We start from the raw sequence: 23225 nt of genomic DNA, 5'->3' as shown, positions 1-23225 counted from the left end.
ATTATGCCCCAAAATAGGCAGTTAAAAAATTGAATAATAAAAAATCTATGGGGTATTTTGAGCTAAAACTTCACAGACACATTCAGGGGACACCTTAGACTTATAATACATCTTGTGAAAAACAGTTCTAGGGCACTTTTACCACTAGACAAGAACAGAGGAAGACCAAGGACTTAAAGGGATAGTTCACCCAAAAATTAAAATTACCCATAATTTACTCTGAACTAATTTAAGTCATATACACCTAGGACGGCTAGAGGCTGAGTAAATTATGGGGTCATTTTCATTTTTAGGTGAACTATCCCTTTAAATACACAAGGGAAGCCAATCAACAGAACAGGGAACAGATGTGAACTAATAAGAAACCATGGGAATTAACTAGTAGTGGGAAAATGAGAACAAATGAAACAGGAACTAGAACTAACCCATACTAAAACCCAACACAATGAAACCAACATAAATGTGGTAATAATATTTTGAATTAGCTCATGCTCTGGGATGAAGATGGCCTCAGTATTAAGTTCTGGCATTGGCAGTGGGCTCAGGTTCTTGGTCTGAGGTGGCCGTGGCTGAAGTCTGGCTGGGCTGTGGGTCTGGAGTGGTGCTGGCAGGGTCTTCTTCTGCTGGGCAGACGGTGAAGAGAATGTTATTTTGGCACAGCCCTCACTCAAGAAAGTGGAGAAATTCCCTGAGGACGGTCCGTGGGCAGGCATGCCTCACCCACTATTCTGACCGCTCTATGTATTTTTCTACACCAGCCTCAGCGAGTGGTCAGGATAGTAGGTGAGGTGTGTCAGATCTAAAAAGTGCATTGTGAGATCCTCAAGGGAGTGCTCTCCTTGCTTCAGCAAAACGAGGCACACAGCAGGTAAATCCAGAATTTTATGGCCTAATCTAATCTTAGTCTAGTATTCTATAATGGTTAAGCTGCAGCAATCTAGAGAGCACACAGGAAGACAATTAAACTGACTTTTAATAATCACAGTGGGAAACAAAGCACTACACGCTATAACACAACGTTAACACTATAGGAACTGAGGAAAACCAAGGGCTTAAATACACAAGAGAAAATAATCAACAGAACAGGGAACAGGTGTGAACTAATTAGAAACCATGGAAAATAAATAGTGGTGGGAAAATGAGAACAAATTAAACAGGAACTTGAAATAAACCAAACCAACATACATGTGACTATTTATTATATTATATTATATTATATTATATTATATTATATTATATTATATTATATTATATTATATTATATTATATTATATTATATTATTATATTATATATAAATTATATTATATTATAGCCTATTATATTATAGCCTATTATGTTATATATATTTTTCAGGGTTGGTGTGATTTCATTTAAATATCAGTATCTCTACATGACAGAATGCAGCTCACATGCATCATATTATTTTGTTTTGTGACTTCTTCCTAATTTGTACCATTTGTATGAGATTTTTAATGTTTGCTTTCTCCTCCAGTTTTGTTCCCAGCGTGAGAATGTAATTTGTGAATCATTGGCTTCCGGAGGATGTGTTATTGTGCTCCCACTCTGGAACGAGATAAAGCAGTACACCGGACAACCCGCATACGTAGTGACATTTATAAATGGGTGGTAACTCTATCTTTGAGGCTCAAATTAATTTTCGCTTCACTTTTAAATAAAAAATGTATTCCATGTTAAGATGAGGTAGTGCTGTGAGCCGCTTGGCTGGTCGTAGCCACACTCCTTTTTAGTAGATTGGATATCTGAAGGTGGAAAGTGTTCATAAAAAAAGTCTGTATACCAATAAGTTCCTATTTTATTTGTGTGGTTATGGATTTGAGAAAAAATGCATTCTCTTTGCAAACCGCTTTTGAGTTTTGAGAGGCGTTGCATTTCCAGAAATCTTCTAAAAATAAACTAATCTTCTAAAAAAAAAACTAAGCTTTTTTGGTATACAGCACTGTGTTTCATGGGATTAATATTTAGAAAACCTACAGTGAAAAAGTAATGCAATGAACACTGCCATGTTTATAATATAATATAATATAATATAATATAATATAATATAATATAATATAATATAATATAATACATATTTACTGAAATAAAAATAAACAAATGTTTAAAAAGCATTAAATTATAAATATTGGCAGATATATTATATTACATATTGGTTATCTTTTTGTATGTTTACACAGTTTGTTATTTTGATTTGTAGTGCAAGTGGTCCTGTATTTTGACAAAGGATGTACTATACACCTTTGAAATTGATATTGATTTTACTGAGCCTATCACCTCTGATTGATTGAGGAGATGACCTGAAAAAAAACAGGATCGATTTCATTTGCCTCAGAGGCATTTGGGCTTTGACCAACCAATCAGAATTCATCTCAGGTTGATGCTAAATTCATCAGGTGTAATGCTTGGAACGTCTCCTCTTGAATGTGTTCCTCTGTTTTCTTGTTTGAGAGAGTCTTGGTGAGTATTTAATGAAATAAAAGGCAATGAAATATCCTCCAGCACAGAGGATGATGCTTATGAAATAGAGTTTTACATCAGCTGACAAAGGCCTTCATAGTAAAACTTTCCATGAAGTGTGTGTATAATGCATTAAAAAGAAGTGAATCTGTGTTATTTTAGTAACATTGAAACACTATTATAGTTTTTGTTAATATTTTGAATTCGATTTTTGATATATTTTCTTTTTTTCATTTTAAGTTTAGTTAAAATGTTAGTATTTTTTATTATTTTTTAATGTCTATGTATAAACAAAACTGAGAAATGTTGCCTTTGTACCTATAGCTGAAATAAAATGTGTAATTTTTTTATTAAATAAATATATTTAAATAATATTTACAGTACCTATACAAAATTATAAATTTAAAGTGATAAAAATGTGCAAAAATTCTGAATGTGCCTATACTCTTTTTTTTTTTTTTTTTTTCCGGGAAAATAAGTTAACTCATTTAACTCATTATTACATGGCTCTTTGGGCTAATTAATCCTGATTGGTCAGTTGCCACATGCTGAGGTCAGACATTTTTGCCTAATGAACGTTGAACTATTTAAACCGCCAAAGTGGAGGGAGGAACGATGTGTCATAACTGGACTTCTACGATCACACAGCAGTTTCCTCCAAATGACATTTTAATGCCTCATTGTCTTCTGTCATTATTTTGCTCATGCTGGGACTGTACATTAGATGTACATCCCAACAGGCCAATCACAGTATCTTCAAGCTGGTGTATTGAAGCTAATGTTGTGTTGGTTGGACTGACCTGGCTGACCCTGTGATGGTCAGAACAGGAGTGTGCAGGGGACAGAAGTGAAGTGCTGGTCCGGCAACACCCGCGGCACTTTATCAATCAACAGCGGCATCTATTCCAGCTGGTGCCACCTGGCCCACTCCGTCAGTGTCAGCGGTTATTTCAAGACACTGCCAAAAGCAAGGGCTGGATTTAGCTGCTGGCGTGCACCAGGGTTCCGTCATGGGTCATTAGATTATTGGAGTGGAGACTGTTTTCAAAATTATTATGAAGGGTGTTGGTGAGTGGTTGAGGTATTTTTGTGTCTTTTAGCATCCTGCTTTCATATTTAATTATATCAGAAATTTGGCTTGCAGAGTTGGCACATGATCAAAGACATTGTCAAAAATGAACTGGAATACTTGTCACTGCCCTTTTAGTTCCTGCACACCATGTTCTTGAACATTTATTCAAAAATACGATAAAATTCACTTTATATACTATGACTTGAATATGCATCTTCTAGGATGAGCACATTTTTAATTTCTAAGTTATATATATATATAATTTAAGGGGGCAAAAGGTCGAACAGGGTGATGAAACTGACGTGATACGACATAAGTGTCTTAAAGGGTTAGTTTACCCAAAAATGAAAGTAATGTCATTTATTACTCACCCTCATGTTGTTCTACACCTTTGTTCATCTTCGGAACACAAATTACGATATTTTTGATGAAATCTGATGGCTCAGTGAGGCCTGCACTGCCAGCAAGTTAATTCACACTTTCCCTTTAAAGCATCATATAATTTGATCTTTTTATGATATAGATTAGTTCAGATTGTATATTATCATGTGGTGTGTCTCCGCAAAAACTTTATTTAAATTTATGAATAATAACTGATGAGATATATATATAAATTAAAAAACTTTTTTTAATCATGAACACTCTTTTTGACCCATATACAACTTGACATACATAACCCAAAACAGTATATGTATTAGTCAACAAAATATCAAAGTAAGTGTCATCTTGCTGTTAATCTAAACTAGAGCTGTGAATTAAATGCTTTCATTTAGTGTGATTTAATAAAAAAATGCATGTGTTTGGCATCACTGCTGTTCATATATACATGATTGCTGGTTTGTTTGTCTGTGTGTCTATGGTGATTGATTTGTGCAAGCATTGCTCTAATCATTGATGAATTCCTGCCATTAGACATTTATTACAGTAATCAGCACAATGTAAATACTGTAATTTTGTGATTGCGATCCATAATTAAACCAATTTATTCCATGTCTCCATCTCTCTTAGAGGAAGTTCAGTGAGCATGGGTAAGGTTAACAGCTTTTTTGTGATTGCGATTACGGCGTTATAACCCCGTCACCCGATAAGGTAGTCCTGAGGGCCGTGCTCCCCATATGGCCCTGTAAATAACATCTTTTCCGCGAGGGTGGAATTATTAGGGTCCCAGTGAGCGCTAGGCAGACTGAATAAACAGCTGGTTGATAAGAAACCTCATTTAAACGACTGTCTTTCTCTCTTACCAGTGTACAGTTGGGTTGCTTCCCATTTCGCTGAGGCTTTATTCCAGATCAAACGTGCCAGGGTGCTGGGAACACCAGAAACCCAAGGGAGTGTAATCGTTTTATCCCACCAATTTATTTTAAGATGATAACTTTGGTTGTTGAAGAAGGAAAAGGCTGAAAACTGATGTACTTTGACAGATCAACCATGAAAAAAGGAAAGACTGCACAAGGCAATTTGTGTTTCTGGTTGTGAGGACCAACTACTGTTTAAAATAGCGTTTATCTTTTGGTTTTTTAAGCCTGTTACCAATTGTTCACACTCAAAACAGCAAAGACACCCCTTGTGAAGTCCAGGTGACAATCCATTTGTACACATTTCATTGCTAATTGGATTCAATTAACCCTAGCGCTTTGGGCAGACTTACGCAGACAGTCTGAAATTGTTCAGTTAATAATCACTCAGTTTTGGACAAATATGAAGGTGGGATGGGGAGACTCACATGATTAATAAGACAGATGGAATGTTTTAGCACCAATTAAATCCCATTCAGGTCACTGCACACGTGAGTCAAATGGACACGGTAGGCTGACCTGATGCAAATGAGGTGTGACTTGTTTGGCAGACGGTGGTAGACATCATCTTGTTTGTGCACTCTGTCATACAGTGCTGCCACCCAGACCAGACACATTAGCAAGATAAAAATCATTTAACTTATAACTGACCTATATAGCTACATATTACTGACATATATAACTTTTTTTTGTTTTCTTGAAGCACTAGACAACAATTTAGCATCAAACTGAATTTCGATTTAGTTTTTCAAAAGCAGCGATTTTTAGAACGATTTCATCAATTACTCCCTTGACTATATAGAAGACATTTCATCTCAGCCCTTTCAATCTCCTTTAGTTTTGATGGATGTTTGTCTTTGAACGTATATTTGAGCTATCTTTTAGGGCAGACTCTGGATGTTGTTGTACTGTCATGTCAGTCTCAGCTTCATTCTCAGGGTTTCTTTTGCTTCCCTTTCTTTTAAATCCATGTCTTTGCTGGTGAACATCAATGCCAGGGTAATCTAAAAAGAGAATGGCATGACAGGGTGAAAATCTTCAGGTAAAATGAATGTGCAATGAAAGTCACCCACTCTGTCTTGTCAAAGGAAAAGAATAATAACAATAGTCTTACATGAACAAGAGGAAATCTCCAAAATGTATTATTTTATGAATACACACATTGCAGTTCAGTGAAATCATGTATTGTATAGAATAATTGAAGTTAGGATATCTCTCATTCTTTCAATCAGTCACTCTCTCTCTCTCTCTCTTTCTCAACATAACCTGAAGTTCATTAAACTGGCATAAACAAACTCTAAAGTTCTTTGATTCACTCCTACACCCTCAGGCAAAGCCCCCATAGTTCCCCAATATAGGAAATAATCATATACAGAGCATATTCAAATTAGTCACCAGTGCTTTCTTGATGCTTTGATAACAAACAAGGAAATATAACATGATATATGATTTACTATTGACATAAAGGAAGTGAATTTGGCACTGACATCAATAAGTTATGGCCTCAACACTTAGAGGTCAAATGTAGAAAATGCATGTTTCTGCTGAAACTTTACCTGTGGGGCAAAATAACTTATTCTGGTTGAGTACCATCTGTATGTGATTCAACACTATATGAATAATCTCAGAAATAATTCATTATAATAGACCACCATGTATTTCTTTTTTTCTTATTACTTTGATTTATTCATTACTTTGATTTACTTAAGTTAGTGTAGTTATTATGAATTTCAGGTGTCTGAATGATGTCATAACCTGTCACATGATACTGACTGCATGACTTGATCCAATATTGGTTACTCCGAATGACATCAATGAAATTAATTTTTCCAGACATTTTTCTCATAACAAAGCAAAGACTTCTACACATAATTTTAATATCATTTTGCACTATATGTTGATATATGATGTTTTAAAATCATGCCAGAATAAAAAAAAAAAAAAAATATATATGCATTTATTACGTTTTAAGATATTTTAATCATAAATTAAATGGCTGTATTGGCCTTTGGACGGTTAAACCAAATGACCTTTTGCCACTTCAAAATCTTTAAAATACCTTTACATATAGCAAAATATAATTAAAACCTTTTGGATTCAATAAAAGAGATCTAGATGTACTACCTTACATACTTTGGATGTCATATCTTTGTTTTTTAGTATTATTAAGGCCTTTGGACAAAAAATGACCCGTCACGTCATTGACCCATATATATATATATATATATATATATATATATATATCTCAATGGATATCAAATGTTACAGTCACGCCTGTCCCGGACTCCATTTCCCATGATCCTCCCTGTTCCACACCTGAATGCACTTCCTCATCATCTCTCCTGCTCTCCCTGGATTCCCTGCACCTGTTCATCGTCATCAGCACACCCTTTATGTTGGACTCACTCCCTGCACTCCTTGTCCATTCTTGTTGTTGTTTTACTATTGTTTGATGTATGTGTGCTGTTCTGATCCTTTGGCTGAATAAATAGCCTGTTTGTAGAAACCCAATTCTGACTCATCCCTGCTGCAACACATATCTGTAACATCAAATATATCAGTGGATACTTCTAAATATACAACATACACTCGCATACCAATTCATAACTATTTTAAGTTTTAGCGAATTGATTGCTAATTCATATACATTTGTTAGTTTGTTGAGTTTAAGTTTTCTTCATCAGTAATTAAATTCATAATGTTTGAAGCAGGTAAATTAACTAAGTTGTGACTTTTGCACCTCTTACAAACTAAAGCAGTTCAACTTAAGATTTAAATTTTAGTGAGTTATTTAATGATTTTTTTTTTTTTTTTTTTTTAATCTTTTTATTTTTTACTTTTTACAGTAGCTATATCCAAAATCTCTGGCAAATGATGCTTCAGAAGGTTAACATCTAAGTTTATCTGTCATATCTGTTACCTTAGGGCAATATTTTCAGTTTAGGAGAAAGAGCGTTTGTGCCAGATTTAATTATATGAAAACGTATGCGACTGCAGGTGCAGAGGGCCGATTTTACATTATTGTGAGGGAAATCTCTCATCCCTCCATGCTGTTGCCTCCACACTGAACTTACATGCAAATGAGCATCTGTAGAACCTTAGATAGAGAACATCCTATCTAAATCCAATTTGGCAAATGCGTATTTATCAAACGAGGCGAGAAGCGCACCTCTGTTTGCCAAGCCGGCAGTGGATCCCACTTCATAGCATCCTAACCCTGCCTGCTTGTATGACATTTGGCGGGTAATCTATGCCATTATTGTTTCGCCAAAGCTGAGTTTTATTCAGCACTGTGTGGCTCAACATGATGTTTGCATAGTGCTTAGTGTCCCCCCCCCCCCCCCCCTTTCCTCAACAGGTATTAAGCACCTTGTACTGTCAGCATTACAAAGGGTAAATAAAGCAGGAAGATTACTCCACTTTGCTTGTAAATTGTATGCAAATATTAGGATGAGATGAATTAGGGTGTGAAATCTATCATGAATTAAACTGTAACACCTTAGATGGTACAAATTATGGGTTTCATGACTGTATTTGAAGAGCAAGTTCCCTGAAGGGAAAATTCCGAGGCCATTGACTTTGGGCCAGATGGGGCCAGCTAATTTTCTGCTTGATATCACCTGCATTATTGCAAATGGCATCCTCCAAAAACACAACGGTACTATTGCAAGGTGTTGATATTCAGAAACCTCAACATATTTCCATGTAATTTCCTTCTGAATGTGTGACTAGGACATGCTAATCAGATGTACAGAGTGCATTCAGGACACTGCTATAATACAGTACATCATCTTGGTCACTTTTTTATATTAGCGCTCATGTTACATAGTAATTACAATGTAATAAAAGGAAAAAGTGTTGATTGTAAGTACACATGTAATTGCTGAAACAAGGACACTTTAATGTAAAGTATGCTGTCTGTTTTGTTCATGAAAGGATCCTTGCAATCCTTTTTATTATTTTGTTTATGTTTATGTCATCTCTTACGTCCCCATATTTTCCTGCTCTGAATGTGTGAAATTACCCAGAGTTCTCTATGACCCTGGACACTTACACACAACAAAGCCTTTGACAGAACAATCAGTAGGCCCACAGCACACTGAGGCTTGTTGATGTGAGTCCATATTATTCAAATGCCACAGCCCACTGGGATCTTGCTCTTGGCCTTGTTTTAATTCAACTCCCTTTGAGTTGCAAAGACCCTTTGTCTCCATAACACTGCATTTGATTGAGGTCTGGGCTATGGGGCACGTAAACCCCCCACTTGGGATGTTTGTCCCTCCCCGGCCTAGAGGTCTTCCAATCAGAGGCCTTTCTGTAGCTCCAGCCACCATTCTGTGGCCCCAAACTTGTTGACTTTCAAACGACTCCAAAAGTTTTAATGAAGGTTCTTAGTGGAGACAGCGCCAGCCTCTGTCTGCGTTTTATTACATGGCAGGACGACAGGGCCTCAGGTCTAACTGGGAAGGGTCGTGTGGACGAACAGGTGGGCTATTACTGCCTCGCGATCCCCCTGTGCTAGGCGGACGGCTACTAGGTCATCCGAAGGCCAACATGGAGGGGGGAAAGAGTGAGTGTGGCTGTTTTTCTCTTTGGTTTTAATTATGGTGCAAGATTGGGTATGCTAGTCACCATCTGGGCAATTATTAGACATGGGTCGTGAGCCTGGTTAAGCATATTTGTGCTCGACACGGTATATAAATATAGTTAGAGAAGCAGCCAGGTGTGTCACAGCACTTAATTTCTTAGGCATTTTGTCTTACTGTATACAGTATGTTACAGAAACAAAATATTATCCACCTTTTGATGTCTTTTAGTTTTCTTTTGTCTGTAACTATAAGATGCTAAGCTTGCAATCAGTCTTTAGTCAGTTCATATGTACTTTGTGTGATTATACCCTTTGACAAACCATCAACAGTTTTCAAATTTTGCTGTGTTTAATGTATGTTTAAACAAACAAATTCAGCCTGGGATGTGCATAAGAGACTTTAAAAAAATGTACTGACAAATCTTACATTTTACTTATATACAGTATTTAGATTAGATTAGATTAGATTAGATTAGATTAGATGGATGGATGGATGAATGGATTGGATTGGATTGGATTGGATTGGATTGATTGATGGATGGATGGATGGATGGATGGATGGATGGATGGGTTGGATTGTATTGGATTAGATTGGAATGGATGGATGGATTGATTGAATTGGGATGGGATGGATTGGATTGGATTGGATTGGATTGGATTGGAATGGATTGGGATGGATGGATGGTTGGGTTGGATTAGATTGGGATGGATGGATGGATGGATGGATGGATGGATGGATTGGATTGGGATGGATGGATGGATGGATGGGTTGGATGGATGGATGGATTGGATTGGATTGGATTGGATGGATGGATGGATGGATGGATGGATGGATGGATTGGATTGGGATGGATGGATGGATGGGTTGGATGGATGGATGGATGGATGGATGGATGGATTGGATTGGATTGGAATGGATGGATGGATGCATGGATGGATGGATGGATGGGTTGAATTGGATGGATGGATGGATGGATGGATTGGATTGGATTGGAATGGATGGATGGATGCATGGATGGATGGATGGGTTGGATTGGATTAGATTGGAATGGATGGAGGGATGGATGGATTGATTGAATTGGAATGGGATGGATTGGATTTGAAGGGATTGGGATGGATGGATGGATGGATGGATGGATGGATGGATGGATGGATTGGATTGGATTGGATTAGATTGGGATGGATGGATGGATGGATGGATGGATGGATGGATGGTTGGGTTGGATTGGATTAGACTGGGATGGATGGATGGATGGATGGATGGATGGATGGATGGATGGATGGATGGATTGGATTTGATTTGGATTGGGATGGATGGATGGATGGATGGATGGATGGATGGATAGATGGGGATGGGGATGGATGGATCAATGGATTGGTTTGGATTTGATTTGGATTGGGATGGATGGATGGAATATGTTTTCAAAGGGATGATTCACCTATATTTTGTTGTTGATGTCAAAGGTCCAATGAAATGTTGCTGTATTTTGCCATTTGGATGGATGATTGGATCAGATTGGATTGGATTGGATCGGATTGGGATGGATGGATTGGTTTGGATTTCATTTGGATTGGGATGGATGGATGGAATATGTTTTCAAAGGGATGCTTCACATATCTTTTGTTGTTGATGTCAAAGGTCCAATCAAACGTTGCTGTATTTTGGCACAAAGATATCTGTCACTTGGCACAAGCAGTCTAATTAAGCAGATGCCAAAACAGACTATTTGTCTGACACTCTCTCGTCCTCAAATGCCATTAACTAAACTATTCAGGGTAAAAGAAATATTAATAAATAGCTTTTTTTAAGAATGTTTTGTTTATTTTTGTATGATAATTTCAATTTTGGTATACAGTGTTTATCACTACTTGATATCTGATGTCAGGTCGGTCCAGCAACCACATAGATTGGCTCATATTATGAGAAACTGTGACCAGAGGACAGTGTGCACAGGCCAGTGGTTAGGGGAATTAATCAGAAAGGTCAGGAAATTTGGAATACAGCCGTTGTTTCGATTTGGCAGGACACAAGTGCAGCGGCCACTCAAGCTTGAAATGATGTTTCCTCCCAGAGCTAGATGTGTGCGTGTCCCATCCTCACTCACTGTAGGTTAACAGCAATATTTTTTTTTCCCTCTGTGTGGATGAACAACTCCATTTTAGCAAGACTTCAGCAACTTTGGGCCTGTTTTCTCTTTATTTCTTGAAGATTCCTATATTAACAGTGCCTCATGAATCAAGTGTACTCTGACATTCTCTGGGGTGAAATTAATTGTCATGAGCTGAAATGACGCATATTTGGATTGTACACATTGTTGGCTTTCATTATCTCTAGAGAGTGAGCACAACATTATTAAGAAGACAAATAACAGTCTCAAAATTAAAATCACTATAGCAGCTTACTTCATGACTCACACCTGATTCTTGACTTTTGTCCCCAAAGCATTCTAACTAACATCAGGTCCCTGTTCAGATTTCTGTTTTGTAATCCAGACAACAGTCTTTCAAACTTAAATAATAAGAGCGGCTCTAATTTTAATTTCAAATGACTGTGTGTGTGTGTGTGTGTGTGTGTGTGTGTGTGTGTGTGTGTGTGTGTTGTGTGTGTGTTTTTTTTCTGTTCCTAAAGGGATCGTTCAGCCAAAAATGAAAAATCTGTAATCATGTATTTACCTTCATGTTCTTAACCTGTGGAAGCCAGTTTCCACAACTAGATAAATAATAAAAATAAATAAATAATTAAAAAAAAACTTAATTGTGAGTTTATAGCTCACAATTTTGAGAAAATTCTGAGAATTGAAATTCTGACTTGGTAATTCTTCAACCTTTTCCCCTTAAAAATTGCAAAGTTACTCACAATTCTTTTTCTCTCTCTCTCTCTCTCTCTCTCTCTCGGTATTGTGATATATAAACTCGGAATTGTGGGGGAAAGAAAAGTCCAAATTGTGAGATACATTAAAGTAAAAGAGCCAATTGTCTCTTTTTATCTCACAATTATGACACTTTCCCTCACTATTGTGATTTTATATCTCACAATTTGGACTTTCTAACTCACAATTGCAAGTTTGTATCTCAGTTCTGAGGGAAAAAAAAAGAGAATTGTGAAGTTCAAAATTGCAAGTTGCGAAGTCAGAATTTGCAAACTTTTTTCTCACAATTCTGCCTTTGTTTCTTGCAATTGCGAGTGTATATAGCCTTTTTACCTTTTATTCCACGATGGAAACAATCTTTCATATAAACGTATGATTTTCTATAAGCTTGTTTCTGCCATGGAATAAAAAATAAATAAATAAATAAAAAAGATAATTGCAACTTTTTTCCTCTCAATTGCGAGTTATAAAGTCAAATTCTGAGGGGAAAAAGATTGACTTTTTTCTCAGAATTGCAAGTTTCTGACTTTACACAATTCTTTCTCACAATTCTGACTTTATTACTCAAATTGCATGTTATAAAGTCAGAATGTTATAAAGTCGCAATTACCTTTTTTTTGTTGTTTTTTGTTTTTACCTATTTTTATTCAGTGGAGAAAATAAGCTTCCATAATTTTCTTTCTTCTGTGGAACACACACACATACACGCACACACACACACACACACACACACACACAAAGCAAAAAAAAAAAAAAAAAATCTCAATAAAAATAAAAAATTAATTAAAAAAGCCAAGAAGCTGAAAACTACCTTTAGATATATAAGAAACTATTTTAAATATATATAATGAATGTGTGTGTGTGTGTGTGTGTGTGTGTATACATACAGTACTATATGCTATCGCTGTTCATCAATAAACTAGCTTCACTATTCAAAAGCTACATGATTTTTTTTTTTTTTTTTTTTTAAAGAGCAATGCAATATCATTTTTGTTTGTTGATCATCTTGCCTAGTGCAGGAAAACAACATTCCAAGAATCAACCAATGGCATGATTCTGTGTGATTTACAGAATAGATGTCATTGTGGAAAGCCAGATGGATGCATTTTATGCAGACTCCATTATGTTATTCTACTTCATTAAGAGCATAATTGCAAAATGAAACAGATTTATAGTGCATTTTTACCATGTTTTATGCTGGGTCCAGCATGTTACAAGTAGCCTATACTGTAGTCTCAGTGCTAAAACTTTACTTGCAAAATTGCAGTGCTGTTAACTTAAACTAATACTATTAAAATAGTTTTTGTTAATTGAAATAAAGTTGATATAAAAGAGTATATAAATATATATAAAAAAAAAACTTAAAAAAGTGTTTTTTAGTATTATTATTACTGATGTACCATTACAGTTTTTATTAATAATTTAAATTAGATTTTATTTTTATATTTTGTGTGTTTTTGTCATTTTTATTAGCTATATATATATATATATATATATATATATATATATATATATATATATATATATATATATATATATATTATAATAAAACTAAAAACTAAATTTGTTTTTAGTTTTATAATTTAGTTTTCTGTTTTCAGTTTTAGTTTATTTAGTTTTAGTTTGATTTTAGTACGTCAGATAAACTAAATTTTAGTTCAAGCTATGAAAATATTTTTTTGTGGTTTTAGTTTTACTTAATGATAATAAACCTGGCCTTGGCAAGTAACTGAAATAAAATGAGTTCAAATTCAAGTTGTTACGTTTCACTCTGGTTTCCCTCAATATTGTCAAGGGCTGTTTACAGGAGAAAAAAAAAACAAAAAACAAAAAAACGCCTACACTTTTCAGCTAAAACTTTTTGAAAACGGGTTTCGAGTTTTTGAAAATGACACCATTATTGTCTCATATGTTTTTGTGAAAATGGTGATGTCATGCGCATGCATATTATGCATTCAGTCTATAGGCACATAGTGTTTCTTTACTTCACAAGTTCACACTTACAAATAAGTCAGATTGAATAAATGGTACGTGTATTTGCCGTGCTGTCCGTGGAGAGGGCTGCGAGCTCGCTATTTGGTCCGAACCCAGAGAGGAAGTAACCAGGTGAGTGTGAGGAGACGGGGTGGTGGAGGGATGCTGAAAACTGTCAAGGAATCATGGGTGAGTTGACTGTGTTTATATACAGGCCTGCACTCATGCTGATTGGGTAGATATGTTGATTACTGATTGTTGACAGCTGGTTGAGATGATGTGATGATTGATTAGATTATTTGACCATGCTCCTACTGAACTTTGTTAATAAACCATCATAAAGTGACATTGTCAACTACTTGCCTGGAATGCATAATACAGCATTTTTAGTGTTTTTTGCGGATCCGCATGAACATGGATCGTTTTGACAACGTCATCTTCATGAATGTTGACTAATTTATAAAGATATTTACATGACTTTTCCAGGCCTGAAAATAACCATTTTAAAATTTTCTTATATTTCCCCATTTTAATGACTGTAGGAATCCAGCACTCTGCTTGAAATATGTAACCTTTTGAGATATGAACATTAAAATAAATACACACTACTTACAGCTGTCTGAAACAGACCAGGGATTTTTGAAATTCCGAAAAGAAGAGAGGATGAATGAGACATATCTGGATGCTTCAGACAGGGATGTGAGAAGGGGAAAGTTTTGTGTTCGGCGCGACGAGGCAGAGTGACTCCATTGGCATGCGAGGCAGACGGATTGCTGGCCGGAGTGCTTGTGTGGCCATGCAGAATGAGAGCGGAGTGAAGAGGCTGCGCATCTCAGGCTCTCCTTCCACTCTGAATGCAGTGCTGAATGTCGGGCACGTACTCTGGGGGTTTGCTTTTGCATCTCATTAGGAGCTCACAGACCGAAAGAGAGGAGACGACCAGCTGTGCCAGGAAAACAATCAACATGAACACTTGTTGGGCTAAAACACAAGTGGATCTATTATTTGTTATCCAGAGGGAGAGACTGCAGGTATTGTAGACATTGCAAATTGCTGTAGATCAGTCCCATTGAATGAGGTTTATCTGACCCCCACACCCCGAAACATTCATACATCCTTGTATACTTGTTCTTTATACAACATCAACTTTCCATTACAATAAATATTATAAGGCTCCAATAATAAATACTCTAGAACTCTTGATATAATATAATATAATATAATATAATATAATATAATATAATATAATATAATATAATATAATATAATATAATATAATATAATATAATATAATAAGCTGTTACAAATCAGCAGTACAGTAAGTACAGGCAAATACAATATATATTCACTGGATGTTTGGAAACAACTCTATAATTCAATTATTATGGTTAATAAACATTTTTTTCCTTGTATCTGTTCAATATTGATGTAAACTGTAACACACAAACGTATGATTTTGTTACCATAAAGATTTGGAAGAAACCGATGCACTAGAAATGATAGATTCTATTTCTGTCTCTGTGATGCTTCCATGAGCTCTAGACAGGCTGTGCTCATCTTTGAATGTGTGCCAGGCTTAAAGCACACCTGTCACTCTGCCTCCCTCCTGACTCTGCACTCTGGGGCCTTTCTACTTCATTTAGAGGCTCTGCCTCCACTCTGTGATTTGCAGTCACCCTGAACGCATAAGTCTTCTTGCTTGTTTATTCTCTGACAGTCAAGCAGGAGCCATTATCTTCACATTCGTACTTTCCGTCATTTATAAGTATGCTAAGCCTCTCTCTCAGCCGAAATAAAAGTGGCCATAAAAGCAAAATGAAATGGGTTTCACCATAAAGAATGTCAAATTGGTTTAATAGATCCAGCAGTGGAAGTGTGTTCTCTGCACTAGTTAGAACCCAAATATCTGAGCTGAATGTTCCTCAGTGACAATCCAGCATCATTGAGTCATCAACACAGAACTGAGCCGATGGCAATTTATTTGATTGGGATCGATACCCCTCTAGCCAGTGCACTTATTTTCTTGTCGTCGTTGGAGCTTGCCAAATGGTGGGCTGATAAACAGCTAGCAGCTTTTAAAAACGGCTGCCTCTGAAGTCTACTTAGATGAGCAGTTAACATCCGCTGGACTTCATCAGAAGTTGTTTAGTTCTTAGTTATTTGGTGGGTCATGACCCAAAAATGGGTTGCAGGTCTGTTCTGATAGGGTCACAGGGATAAAACAGTACTAAATGTAAATAATTAGATGCAGCTAATCACATAATCTTGCAAAGTTAAGGGCAGCAAATAAATCTTACATTTATATTGCCTGTTATTTTGTTCTGTCATGGAAAGTAATTCCAAATGAAGTCAAAACAGAATCCGCTACACCTTCGAGTGACATACAGTCTGACATACAGTGGTGTTTTGTTCCTCAATTAACCCTTTTGAGTGTGAGTTTAAAATATTCTAACTGTCTCCCCAGAGTGAGTTTTTTTTAAGGCGACCGTTATTTTAGAACGTTTGCCTTTAATGTTTTCATAGCGACGCATCTTGCGTGTCACGAGCGCTGAACGCAGCCACAATAACACTGTATGACAGATGGATCGCTATTATTTTGTTTTTCCATGTTTATTTAAAATATTCACAAACTTGCTTACCATGTCATCAACTATCTGATATCACGATCCTCAAATATTTGTAAGGGAGTGTGTTTTGTCGTTTAAAAGCCTTTATAAATGATCTTTATCTTGATCTATAACGCGAGATGGGCGCCGCCATCTTAGTTTGCGCTGCAGTTCACTGAGTCCTGTCAGTCGGATTTAAAGCAGGTGAATTCATCTGTTTCTCCTGAAATATATGCAAGTAAGTTGCTGGTGAACTGGAAGAATAATAGAGTAAACTTTATAGTTACTTGGGCCCATTATGTGTGTCTGATATGAATAAATGTCGGCAAATTATATTTGAATGGATTGTTATTGCTCCTTCCACTGATGTCTGACATCAGTGTGTATTTTATAAACTCTAAATATATTGTTTTAATGGTGCTTATGTGTATTTAAATGTCTGAAACCTTAAAAGAAACGTTATTTGGCTGAAAACACTGCATAGTTGTGATATATGACAAGAGCTGCGCGCGTCCGTCTCTCAGCCAGAGCGCGAAAGCACATTTTGAATCTGGCAGTTATGTGACGTCGCTGAACGTTCGAAATCCCATATGTGCGACCGTACGCCCAGGGGCACAGAAATAAAAATCCCACATGTGGGACTGTACCGCTCAAAGGGTTAATCAGTGTATTTGAATGAATTGGTTAAGTAAATGATTCAATGACTCACTCATAAAGTGAGTCATTTTGTTCCTGAAGAAATCAGTATATTTGAACAAATTGGTTTATTGAATGATTAAAGGACTCACATAAAGACAGTCCCACATATTTCATGCCTGTTTTGAACAAATGATTTGAATGAATGATTCAAGAGTTCACTTGTTTTGTTCCCAAAGGAATCATTGTTTTGTATGCATGAATGATTCAGTGTCTCACTCATAAAGACAGTCACTTGTTTTGTTCCTGAAGAAATCAGTATATTTGAACAAATTGGTTTATTGAATGACTAAAGGACTCACTTAAAGACAGTTCCACATATTTCACATATGAATCTGTATTCTTGACTGGATTGATTGAGTGAACGATTCAACAATACATTCATAAAAACAGCCACTTATTTTGTTCCTCCTTATCAGTGTTCTTGAATAAATCAGCTGAGTTAATGATTCCATGACCCACTCTGTCAGGGCTCCACCCTGGTGGCTTTGTCTGTTGTGTTTTTGTTTAATGTTTCCATGTTTGTTTTGTGCCTGAGCACATGGCTTTGTTTGTTTTTTTATATTGGCCATGTGTTCCACTTGTCTTGCCTCCTATTTTCCCCTTACTACACCCCACATTTAGTCCATAGGTGTCTTCCATTCGAATGTAAGTGGACTTCACTTCATCTTAAGTGAGATTCCAATCCGAAGGGAGTGAACATGTTCAGTTCAATTGGCACTGCAAATGTCATAGGGAATAAGGGAACATCGATATATCACTTCACGGGAAGTGGAGAGGGGAAATCACCCAGCTGTCATTGCGCACCGCATCACCAGTCAGAAATAACAATGGAGCAGAGCCATTGAAAGAGTTTTTAAAGGGCTCTGCGATGGAGGAATTTATGTATGCGTTTCGAGTATTCATACATTTTGTTATTATTATACAAACAAAAATATTTATGAATGGTTATGGCGATGAATGTTACATTTGCATATTCTATTGTATGAATAGGCATGACAAGTAAAAGTGTTGAGAAGCCGCTGAGGCTCTGTCATTTTTTTATTTTACTTTACCTCAGGAGTGTTTACTATGCAGGAAAAGAAAGTGCACAAGATGAGACTCAGACCATGGATTAAGAAAACATTTACACATACCAAATCAAAATTTATTTTCATATGACATGGCAGTTAGTAGCTTCAAATCTATTAATAGTCAAATAATAGCCGCAGTAGTCATATAAGTATATAATAAACATATAAGTTTTGATTATATTACATTAAATACATAATGTGTTTTGTATATTTATTTTATGGTTTTGCATATGTATTTTATATTTTTTAAATTCAAAAGTAAATTACAATAGGCTATCTATCTATGTTATATCATAATCTGTGCGACACCGTCATTTACTTTCTTTGATTACGTTTGCTGGGCATTCCATGAGCGATTATTGTCAGTGAAGTCAGCTTCAACTGATATACCATGCTCAGGGAGTAGGGAGCAGTGAACACTGCGTAGGGACCCTGTCGAATGGAACACAGCTCTTGTCTAATCCTCATTTGACTAATTGCACTCACCTGGTCCTTGTGTGCTGTACTCCTTTTATATTTTGCTTCCTTGCTTCATGCCTTTGCTGGAATGTTGTGTTGTGTTTGTGTCTTAGACCTTTCTCTAGTATCGCGTTCATACCCAGGTGTGATTGTCCCGAGTTCTCTCTGTAGCTTCTTGTATCCTTGCAGATTTCGCTTTGGGGTTTTCTTAGTTTAACTTCTCTTTAATATTTAGCCTTCTTTTGTTGTCTTGTTTTACTTGAGCTATTCTAGTTTTTGTTTGGTTCTTTCTCTCTCTCAGATTTATAAGTTTAGTTTATTTGTTACTTTAGTTTTCTCCCTTATTTATTATTTAGCCTGGGGTTTCTAGTGTTTGTCCTGCTTTGTACTTATTTAATGTTTGAGTGGTTTTGTTCGTGTCTTGTTTTTCCCCTGTTGTGTTGTGCGTCTGTATGTGTTTGAGTCCTGTCCTGCCCAAACTGATACTCCACTGACTGCTGATTCCCAGGCTGTTCAGTTCTGTGCCCAGGTCTCCTGTCTAGACCTCTGTTGTAAGACTGCCTCTGGACTATTCAACTGTTACACATTGTTCCCTTTATTGTTAGTAAATAACCATTCACCGATCTCTGCGCTTGGGTCATGTTATTTTCAGTGAATCCTGACACACTCATAAAGACAGAAACATTTCGTTCCTGAATGAATTTGTTTTTTTTAACGAATTGGTTGAACGAATGATTCAATGACTCAGGCATAAAGACAGCTACTTGACAGCTACATTACATGTAATGTAATCAGTGTATTTGAACAATTTGGTCAACTGAATGATTCACTCATAAAGAATGAATCAGTGTTTATGAACAAATCTGTTGAGAGAATGATTCAGTGACTTACTCATAACTCACTTATTTTGAATGAATTAGGGCCTGTCCAAATACCCACATGGCAAATTTCAGTCACTAAACCTACACTATCTGAATACCGCTTCAAAGAGGTATTTCAGACTAAGCATATCCCATCATGCATCATGTTTAGGAACTCACATGCCCGAAAATGTTGAGGAAAACATTTTACTGTAAGTTAAATTAATGAGATATTACATATAATTTGGTATTAAAATTAAAACAATGTGTTACACATTTTATTGGTGCAAAGATGGGTGTATTTTGTACAACATTTTCAGCTGCTTTTTATCATTTAATTAGAAGCAAAGCTAAAGTTAAAATTACTAGATTGTGTCATCTATTACGTAGGGACAACTGAACAGACATTTATAAGTTTATTTTAAAATGCAAAGTATTGCAAATTAAAATAAATCTCTGTATAACAACACTATAAGTGTGTCCCGTCGGCTAATCAAAAGATTTCTACACACACTTGCCGTCTTGATTGCCCAGCTGAACACTTGAGCTATACAGGAAATACGTCATGTAATTAGACATGTAGTTAGACCGCAAGTGTGGGTATTTGGACAGTGAATGGTTCAATCACTTAGTAAAAAACTTACTTGTTTTGTTCTTGAATGAATCAGTGTTACTGAATGAATCACATGAGTAAATGATTCAATGACTCACTCATAAAGTCAGTTGTTGATACTGGTGTATCGATGTAATCTGCGGAAAACGTCACTGAAAAATCATCAGGGCTAATACAAAGACTGTCAGAACATGCCACAAAGTCAAATGATGTGATGGACTGTATATTAACACTCTTGGAACACAAATGCTGTTTGTAATAATATCAGTACTGTATGTTTCAAAGGCTACTTTTGTATAATAAACAAATGTCAAACTTGTACACAGAAGCAAAAGCATGAGAACCATAAACCAGTGTTGCACATTTTTTTGCACTGCCTGTGTGGCTTTAGCAGCCCTCCTTTATTAGAAAAAGCTGAGTTTAGTCAATGCCAGCACTGGGGCTTTTCCCAACGTTAGACAATGCTTCAGAAATCACCCAGAGCAAAGTGAGAAGCTTTTGAAGTGGATGCTGTTCTAATTTCAATCCAGAAGTGCCTGGCAACAAAAAAAGAGCAGAAATTGAGTTCCGTAAAGGCACAAAAGGTTTTGAATTTGTGTGGAATGGCTGATAATGTTGTCATAATGAGGCACAGTTACGCTTTATAACAGGATTAGGCGCTGAAAAGTAAGAACGCAGCATTTTTCAAGGTACAAAGCTGGGGCAGCAACAGAAAGTTAACCCCTTGATTTTGTCTACTGCACATCCTTTATCTCCAAGCTCCTGGTGTGAAGACCTACTTCTTAAATTTAAACCTAGCATTGCCTGACTGATGTTGAAAGCAGCTAGTAAAAGAATAATTATTGATAATGGTCTAATGATACATTATTTGAATAAAGTGGCACCTAATTCAATACTTCTAATTATGTGATGATGAAGCGAGTGTCATTATGTTCAGAGGACTGGCTGAATTGAGCCAAATCCATCAATTTTACATTGAGACTGTGGCTTTTTCTATAACTTGGGATCATAGGGGCATTATAGAGGCAGATTCTTAAGCTTGCACATCTAAAAACACATTTCAAAGCTCAGAGAACCAGGGACTGGAGAAAATATTCAAAGTCAAGGATCGCAAATTGTCTACAAGCTGGTCGGAGGCTGATTAGCTGCAGCAGCCATAAACTGCATGCTCTCTGAGAAGGTGCCAAGCTTGTTGATGCACATATGCATTATGCTTGATTAATCTGGGAATTGCTTTTTCCCTCGACAGTTTAAAACAGGGCTGTCTGATAGAGACACACACACACACACAAAAAGTTTTCCGGCCTTTTTGTTCTCACTTCAGACAAAAACAGACAGGGCCAGATGCTATTTATCAAGTGCTATCTATTTGCGGGATGTTTTGATGGTTAATTCAGACTGAAGTTATTTATTTATAGCTGAATTGTGTAATTTAAGTGTCACCAATGTAGTTTCCAGTTTATTCTTTATTTTGTGTTAAATATATTAATTGTTCAACAAATAAGCAACATTGGCATGCAGCCTATATATATATATATATATATATATATATATATATATATATATATATATATATATATATATATATATATATATATATGTGTGTGAATGAACATGTTTCTTTGTTCTAATTGACAGTGTTTGTAGGCTCAAGTTGACAGTAATCGAATCAATAAGCTCCTTTCCACCCTCAGTGGCTGATTACTCTCTAATTATGAAATTAAGTTACAGGCGAATGAACAGAATATTTCTAAAATATTATAATATTAACACTTAACACACAGTTTGCTGACCCATATAAAATAATGGTGCACAGACCAATAAGTTTAACAAGAAAATAACTCAGCAATCTGAGTTCACTGCTCACCTATTAAGGGGTCATGTTGTGGAAAATTGAATTTTCCTTGAATTTTCAGTAATCATACTCTACCTTTAAAAAACTTTTCATAATTTGGAACTCTGCATTACATAAATACCACTCTGGAAGTCTATGGCAGCCCATAGAACCGTTTGCGGGAAAATTATGAAATTTGGCCCACTGATAGAGGTCAGTCCCAACATTAAACACGCCGATTTTGGACTCTCTAACTCAATCCATCTAGCGCCACCACCTGTCCAAATTTTCACTCACGTTTATGCTAATAACTTTTGAACCATAAGAGCTAGAAACAAAATTATTGTTCCTCTGATTCTTTGGCTCAAGACGATTCTATTGCATGTTCCGTCATGAAAATTTCCCGCCATTTAGAATTTTCAGAAAAAACTACTTTTTCGAACACCTCCTAGGCAGTTGCTCCGATTTTCACCAAAACTGAACCAGATCATCTTCAGACCATGCCGACAAAAAGTCATGGAATTCAAGTCGATTTCTCAAACTGTTTTTGAAAAACGCACAAATGAATTTTATGTAGCATTTGTGAATATAGACACAGCCTTATATCTCTGCAACGCTTTATCGTATTCAGACCAAACTTGGTACATGACCTGAGGCAACATGCAGCTTTTCGGCACAGCGCCACCTACTGGTCTGGAGATGCAAAAAATGTCTATTTTTGCTTATAACCTCTGATGGGTTTGTCTAAAAATCATAAATCTGGTCTAGTTAGATTCGGGGCATCATGCTAAGAATAATGATATCCAGTT

The 23225-nt window shown here is 36.2% G+C and overlaps 1 protein-coding gene across 4 annotated transcripts in view; it reads left to right on the top strand.

Annotated features, from left to right (window-relative positions):
- sgcd (sarcoglycan, delta (dystrophin-associated glycoprotein)) overlaps positions 1–23225 on the top strand; it is a 258141-nt gene that overhangs the window by 60533 nt on the left and 174383 nt on the right. The window contains exon 1 of one of the 4 annotated variants that reach the window (XM_048165459.1): positions 8278–9413. The exons of the other annotated variants lie outside the window; for them this stretch is intronic. The gene's annotated coding sequence lies outside the window, so the exon portion shown is untranslated. Of the gene's footprint in view, positions 1–8277; positions 9414–23225 lie in introns of those variants that run through there. 4 annotated transcript variants of the gene reach the window in all.

This window comes from Megalobrama amblycephala, linkage group LG18 (genome assembly GCF_018812025.1).
Source record: "Megalobrama amblycephala isolate DHTTF-2021 linkage group LG18, ASM1881202v1, whole genome shotgun sequence".
Taxonomy (NCBI): Eukaryota; Metazoa; Chordata; class Actinopteri; order Cypriniformes; family Xenocyprididae; genus Megalobrama; species Megalobrama amblycephala.
Note: the sequence above shows the minus strand (reverse complement) of the source record. Positions and strands in the feature narration are given on the sequence as shown.